The following is an 8504-nucleotide window of genomic DNA, read 5'->3' as shown; positions in this document are numbered from 1 at the left end:
AAGGCAGAACGAGGCTGAAGGCAGAACAAGGCTGTTGTGCTGCTCTACTGATCTCCCTTCAGTACACTGACGTGGTTTAGGTTATTTTTCTCACAGTTTCAAGTTGGTCTGCTAGAGAAATCTCATAAAAGTAGTCTGGAACTGTTTCCTAAAAGAGAAGGTCTTTTCTCTTTAAATGGTTTTGGAACAAGTTATTTATTGGGAAAACAGAATAGAATACTAACTAAATGCAGAGTTGCATTTAATTCATGACAGACTTCCTCTTTCACAGAAAAAAAAAAAAAAAACATATTTTTTTAAAATCACTGGACAATAAAGCCACCAACATTCTACCTTCCTGAATCTTTTATAGCTGAAATGGAATTACTAGACTCACGTTTGTGCTTCATTAATACTGTCAAGCAAAAGGAGATGAAAAAAATTTCAAGACGTCTGTTGCTTAAATACTGACATTCTATTATAGCTTGAAATTCATATTTGCAGTTATCAGCTAAAGGGTTCCTTGGGGATTTTAAATGCAGCTAATACTCATCCCCGAAGTATAAAACTAGAAGTTCTTATGGTCAGGCTCTAAGGTATCTGCTGGATGGAAGATCTCAAAGCTCCTGGATTATTCTCCTAGCCTTTGCTCAGTCTCAAGATAGAGTAAATAGCCTTGCTTAAACTTACTACAGACTTTGTATCCTCGATTAAGTCTCATAATGGGCAAGGACCTCAGCTGTTTTGACTCTTAAATGGGATTCATGTGTCTTTATACATTTCAAGGCATATAGTTTATTGATTTACTGCTTTGAATTGTTGCTGTTTTACATTGCTTATGAAATATAATCTGGTACGATATATATTTCTTCTTCTTACCTGATATAGTGCTCAGCACACAGCAAGTATTCAGCAAATGTTTGCTATTGTTGATGGTGTTCTGTACCTTACTCTTACCTTCATTTCAGGTGTAGTGTTAGAGTTGACACACATTAACCTGCCTTATCTAAAATGAACGCTTTTCTCTTGCCTTTAGTGATAGCATGCTGTTAACAGCATGTTCTGTTACCTAATATAATATGTGAAGTTTAATCACCAAAAGTAGCTACTTCAGAATACACCTAGAGGAATGACCTGATTAATGGGACTTATTCCCAAAGCGAAAGTTATACCATCAACAAATTCTAAAATGCAGAATATGAGTTTACGTGAGCAACAAGCTTCAGAATACAAGTTCTCATTCTGTTATTTATTTTGTTCAATCACCTGTGAGGAGAGCCTTAATCTGTGATTGTTTATGACAAAACATATTATAGTATGTTTAGGTCCTTCAACTTTAGCACTTGTAGCAGTCAGTCACTTTGTCCTGGGCAATCAGTGCTTGTGAAAAGCAGCTGAAATATTTCCTTTCACATGAATGCAAAAGTCCTCCCAAAGAATCCCCTCTGGGAATGTGCACAATAATATCAGAACATGGGCTAGCTTGAAGTCACAAATGCTGACAGTTCCTGCCTTTGGGGACAAAGAGACAGTGGAGACTTCCTGACAAATGCTGTACTTGACTTACTTCCCCCTTATCTGTTCACAGAACAAGTGTCACACAAGGGATTACGGAAGTCAATGTCGATTTCCCTATTCAAATACTCTAGGTATTAGGCTGAGTTCCAAGACGGAAAGAACCAATCACCTACTAATGCTCCATGGCCTGTCAGGCCCAGAGCAGCTCAACCCTATAGTTAAAAGTGGTATATAACATCAAGGCATTGGTTTCTAGTGCAAAATAAAATTGATGTATTCAGAAAACAACCAGTAGGCAAGATTGCTGAATCGATGCAGGAAGAAGAAATTTCTACAGATATGTTACTTAGTAATCATTTTGGAATGCATCTAGAAAGTTGCTTTGTTTCATTTGGGTTTCTATAGAAAAACTAAAACAGATATAATAAAGTAGAATGTAGGACTCCACAGACTCCTCTAAGCAGCCTGGTAGCCCAGACATCCAAGGTAGTCAATTCCATTCTCCTGGCCCATTGCTACTAGAAATGTGCACCAGAAACTGCAGAAACCTATATCAGCATGGGAATTGTTATTGTTGATCGAATGCCAGCAAATAATACCATGGTTTCTTTCTGATGGCCAGCAATTTCACAGGGTTTTAAGTATTGCAGGGATAAAGGCTTTTCTTTTTAATGAAACTCATCCATTCTGTAAGACTTACGTTGTACAAATTTCCCTGAGAAAAATTAGATGGAAGTATGGTAACTTACACTTCTTTCCCAAGTGTATTTGGAAATGCAACAGATTTAGAAACCAAGGAAATACTTACCATATGTTGGGCAGGAGGGGGAAGGATGAAATGAAATTGGATGTTTTTCATATGGGAATCTAGTTTTGCTTGAGTTAGTGTAAAAAAACATGGAAAAGCCAGTACATTTGTCTATTTCATTTAAAATATCTTTTTATTTTACATAAACCTGCTCTTAAACTTGTACTGAGCAGTCCTATAAATTTTCACATTTTATTATATCAAACCAACACATATAAAAACTCCTCTATGGGAATGAGCATCTGAAAAACAGTGTATGTGGGCCTGGCCTTCCAATATGTGTTACTAATTAGAACCAAACAAATAATGGCTTCAGAATTTTTTTAAACACAGGTGTAATGCAAAATCAAAAGCACTCCAGGCAGAAGATTACTCTAATCACAAGATTACTACATTTCTTTGATTTCTGCCCATGTGAGAACTCCTGCAGTGGTGAAGGTCTTGATAATATGAATGCCCACATAGCTAATTCACAGAACCTTGGTGTGGAACTCCCTAATTCAAGAACCCCAAGGAAATACTGGCTTCCCTGGTGAAAAAGCCATAAAATGACTGTTTATTTAAATGAGTTAATCTCTACCTCTTTAAAAGTATCTATGGGATTCTCATTGTGAAGTCTGTGCTTTCTTCAAGGTATTGGCTCTTTCACAAAACAAAAATCCACTCGTTTTGAGTAGGTGCCTAATAGTTCCAGAGCATTACACTTTTAATTACCTTTATTTAAATAACAAGCAATTTTATTAAATAGTTAAAGGCACAGCTTCTCAAATGCTTTCCCATTTCTAAACCTTTTCTTATTCCAATGAATTGGCTTGAGACATGTAACTTGGATGAAAATATTTCAGTCTGTAAACTCCTTACTAATGGTTAACACACTGCCCATTTGATGCCTCGCCTGACACTCAGATAAGACATTATCTGACTTCATTACCACTACACTCACCTATTTTATCAGATAAGTTGAGCTTCAGTAATTCAGACAATGATTAGATGAAGAACAAAACAGCCCCCAGCAATTAAGAAGCATATTTAAAAGCACTTTAGACCAAATGTACCTCTTGCAGGACCTTTTTTTTCTTCATTCTCTTTAGAGCATTTTCAAGACTCGGACTATAATTGAAAGAAAATTTAATCCTGCATTAACCATATAATCATTTTGCAAACTAGGTTCTGGAACTCCTCTTTATTAAAGTGGGTTAGTCCAGAATTTGTGGATTAATGATTTCAGACCCTATTTAAAATCTTGTAGACTTAGCATACTGCACAAAGTCTCTATTTTCCTTATGGTTAAATCACCGGAATACTAATTCTCGGCATTTAGCAGCTTCCTTTTAAAAGCACAAAGTGTTACAAGAACTCTAGCAAAAGAGAGTGAAAACTGTATTGCAAAGCGAAGGAAATATATTCCTGTTTCCTATTCAGCCATCAGATAATACAGAAACAAACCCATAGCTATTAGGCAGGCTTCTTGACCATGAGGTAAATCAAGCAAGCTCTCCTAAAGCTGCAAGGATAAGGGTGCAAGGAAATAGGTGCTGTATTTAAGATAGTGTTTATTTGAGTAATAATGCCAACATAGTATTTTATTCTTAATTAAAAGAATTGTTCTAGGGTGCCTGGGTGGCTCAGTGGGTTAAGCCGCTGCCTTCGGCTCAGGTCATGATCTCAGGGTCCTGGGTTCGAGTCCCACATCGGGCTCTCTGCTCAGCAGGGAGCCTGCTTCCTCCTCTTTCTCTGCCTGCCTCTCTGCCTACTTGTGTTCTCTGTCAAATAAATAAATAAAATCTTAAAAAAAATAAAAAAATAAATAAAAGAATTGTTCTATATTTTGTTGTATAAAAATGAGTAAAAAATAATAATAGCAGTAACATATTTGCAGTTATTTGCATTTTTAAAAAGCTCCTTTGCATGCTTTCTCTCATTAAAAATTTCTAATAAGTTTCCAAAGTGTCAGTAGATGTTTTGCATATATACAGTGATAAATATCCAAGGAAAATTGCTGTCTTAAAGAAAAGAAAAAAAAAAATACATTGGTTCACGAAACATACTAAAAAAAGAAATTGGCTTCAAGCATTTGAATTCAGGGATTGGAGATGAAGTGTTACCAATGCCCCTTCCTGCTAACTCTTTTCCTCTCAAGGATCTCTTCCTTCTCAAAAGGGATCACTCCAAACAGGGGCAAGATGGCCACTGGCAACTGAAATCAAATTTTTCCCCTTGCTCAGAGTCACAGAAAAAGGGAGTTTTCTTGATGGTTAGATTCAGCAAAAGTCCTAGGATGGCATGAATTGGGTTAGCCTGCCACAAAGGTCTGTTCTTGTGTCAGTGGCTGGTGCCCTCCCTGATTGCTCAACCCATGTGTCTCCTTTGAGAGAATCCCATCAACTTCTCTCAAACCATCTCAACTAAAACAAATAAACAAAGCAAGCAAACAAAGAAGCACCTGAACTGATGAATTTACTGTGGGACAGGTGATGACAGGGGTGGGGCAGAAGTTGGAAGGAAGCAGGTGTGGTTCTCCAAGAAAGGGGGTCCAGGGCAGACAGGCTTTTATACCCACTGCTGGTATTCTACGCTTCTCTTTTACAGACGAGAGAGCTGAGAGCAAAAGAGATTAGGTATTTTCACTGTGTTTTCAAACTCCTTAAAATAATTTAAAACTGTGAGTTATCTTACTGAAAGAATACTCAGTTGCTTCATTTTATCAGTGAGAAAAGTAAGGCCTTCACAGAGAGGTAGTTTGAAAGTTATAAAACAAAAACACGAGCTCAGGTTTCTTGATGTCTACTTGTGTGCTCTTCCCGTCATTCCAGACTATTACTCATATTTCTCTTTTTTAGAATTAATAACCCACAATTGTATAGGTACTGAGCCAATATTTGCCAATACTCTCTACTTTCAGTGTGCTATAGTTCTGGGCTTTATAAGAGATTATAGAACTTTCCCAAAAGTGTGAGACTGTTTGTCCCTGAGCTGATATTTTGAGTGTGAATATTTTTTTTTCATGATCAGTAATTAAAGGATAAGATCTTTATGTGCTGAATAACATATGATAGCTTTAACTGTTCTTGTGAGATTCTTTATATCTAGAACAGAAGTGAATTATGTCAGAAGAAAAACTGAAGTTTTGTTTTTTTTTTTCAGCCAAAATCATCTAATAGTAAGTATCTATTAACACTGTGAGATTTTTCAGGTCTTTCTCCTCTGGGCGGAGCACCAACTCTGCTATCCTGCCATCTACCAGGAATCTGTATCAAGAGGGTGCTTAACAACAAGATTATATCCTCTTGTGGGATTTAGAGCATAGTTCTTGAAAGGAACCTCTTCCTATATTTCAGATCCAAAGATGCTTCTGATCCTAAAACCATTCATTTCTACCTCTCTTCAATCATGAATCATGGCCTTACTCACATGAAAACATCCCGCTGCCTCAGGAACACTTCGGCTTGCAGAGGGGCTGGGCTGAACCTAATCTGCATTCTCCATTGACAGCTCTACTGATTCAGAAGGAAGCTCCTGGTCATATTTGGAGATATTATTTTGTTGAAGCACTACCCTAAGAATATATCCTTGATAACTAAACCAAGTTCATGGCACACTAGAAAAGAATAGAACAACTTTTAACTTTTAACTTTCTTGTAGCTAGAAGTCCTTGTGGAGAGGATCTGACTTTGTTGGGAAAATTCTCTGGTGTGTCTTTGGGAGCAGATGGGTAAAAGGAGATAAGAGAAGAGATGGAGTGGTATGTGCAGCCATTCATGAAGGGGAGAATTCATTCCTTTTTTGAGATTCCCCAAATCATCTAGAAAATCAGCATTATGGAATGCTCTGTGATGTTATGTGTGTATATGTATGTGTGTGTGTGTATGCATGTATGCACAGTGAGGTGGATGTGCTGTGATGGAAAATAGCATACACAAAATCAAGAGGAAGAATGTAAAGAAAAAATTGTTGAGGATGTAAACTCTTTGAAAACCACAGAAATTCTGAGAAGGCCAGAGGCCCCTCACAGGTGGGTAAGCTGGGATTCTGACCAGGTGTAGCCAGAGAGGATCCTAACCTTCCTACCTCATAATTCTCTGATTCTCTAAAGGGACTATGTATTTGGCCCACACATCTACAGTCTGAACATCTGCAACCCCCTATCCTATAAGGTCCATGCTCTATTAGAAAGAAACTTTTGTAAAGCTCTTGAAACTGTTGGGCTATCTCTCATGGTAAGTAACAAAACCTGAAACAATGATGTTTAAAGAACAGATCACTTTCATGTAAGAGGAAATCAGATTCATGGGGTTAGTGCTGACTGATTCAGCAGCATAGCAATCTTCTCACTGGCTTCATTCTGACTCTCATTTTTTCAAAGATTTATAATAGATGCCAAAAGAAATAGAGGCTGCATGTTTCCTCATTCACAACCATGGGGGAGAGAAAAACCTTTCAAATTCACTCTGAAAAGAAAGAAAGAAAGAACTTTCCCAGGGGCCTTTCATAAAGCGTACTACATGGCTTATTGGCCAGAAATGGTCATGTACCCATTACTAAACCAATTTTCTAGGCCTACTCACTTCTAGATTGGGGGTCAATTCCCCCAACTACAGTCAAGCTAGTTAATGGGGATATTAACACAACCACACCATCTCCAGTACTGAGTATTATACTAGATAACAGAGAAAACAGTCATACCCATAGCTTTCTGCCCAAGAAATTTCCAAATAACTACAGGACAGGATTTCAACTGCTAAGACAAATAAGGAAACCTAACCACAAACCTGATTATTTTTTCAGTTCCAAATACTCTAAAGAATCCTACTCCTAGTGAATAGGAATGAGAAAGTGATTCTGAAATATTCCTTTAAAAAATTCATTTATTTATTTGAGAGGAGAAAGAGAGAGAGAAAGCATGAGATGGGCTAGGGCCAAGGGAGAAACAGACTCCCTGCTGAGCAGGGAGACTGATGTGGGACTTGATCCTGGGACTCTGGGATCGTGACCTGAGTCAAAGGCAGATGCTTCGCTGACTGAGCCACATCAGTGACCCTGAAATATTATTAGAAATACTCTATGCATTAGCAATTTTTTGAGTTTTATAAATATATCTTTTAGTTTCTTTGCACCTTGATAAAACAAAGGGCTTCTCTGAATTGTTCACCTATAAAAATGACAAAGCTTAAACTTGAAACTTTGATATAAACAAGGAAATCAGGAATGTTCTTGTATATACCATCTTTCCTGCAGAAAAATGGTCCACAATGTAAAGGGAAGTCAAGATGAGTATTTTCCCTCTCACACATTTAGACTGCAATGCTTTTATAAAAGACCTCATCAGAAAGGATTATATAAATTTCTCTGAATATTTTCACAGACCAAAGAGGGAGTCTACTCAATGAAAGTGCTGGGTAATGGTTTGATCTCCAACAGAGAACACCTTCTCTGATGACCGTTGGCTGCACCCATGTGTTATGAGTTTGTTTATTTTTTAATTGCTCCACAGTTGTTCCAGAGTGTGAGAAGTCGAGTTCCATTGAGCTGGCACTTCTAGTTTTAATTTATGCATGAGTATGTACATTGTTTTTCTCCTGCAGTTCTCAAAGAATTTTATGGGCCATTACTGAGTGACTAAAATGGGTGCAGATTTTGCAAGCCTCTGCCAGAAGATGTTTATTACTGTCATCATTCTTAGGAAAATCATGTTCCAGCAGGTTCAGGCAGTGTGCAAAACGTGGCACATGTGTGAATTGGCCATTTCACACCGCTCTTACAATATTGTCAGTAATAATAAAACCAAGGGAAAGACCTTGGGGAGGGGGATAAGCTACACATTAATTTGGTCATGAAGCTTTGATATGTGATCTTTGTTAGACCCAGAGATGCAAAGTACAGCTTGTTTGTAACCTTCTCACCAAGGGCTAAGGCAGTCGCTTTCTTTTAAAGGTTCCCACTTCTGAGGTTCCTATCTCATGAAGCCTACATCTGATATCCTTGGAAGCTTCTGGATGATTCTCTCTATTTGTTTTGTTAATTTTGAAACACAACTTTCATGTGGCATCTAACACTGTAGTGATAAGAAAAGCAAAATTCATTGAAGATATTTCAAGTTATAGCATATCACTAGCTGCTAAAGCTTGCCACAAATTCTTTCATGTTCACCTGTTCTCCTGGAATCCCTACCTTTTGAGAGACATGTTTTACCTTCTCTTGG

This window comes from Mustela nivalis, assembly GCF_964662115.1.
Source record: "Mustela nivalis genome assembly, chromosome: 10".
Classification (NCBI taxonomy): Eukaryota; Metazoa; Chordata; class Mammalia; order Carnivora; family Mustelidae; genus Mustela; species Mustela nivalis.
This window is presented reverse-complemented; position numbering follows the sequence as displayed.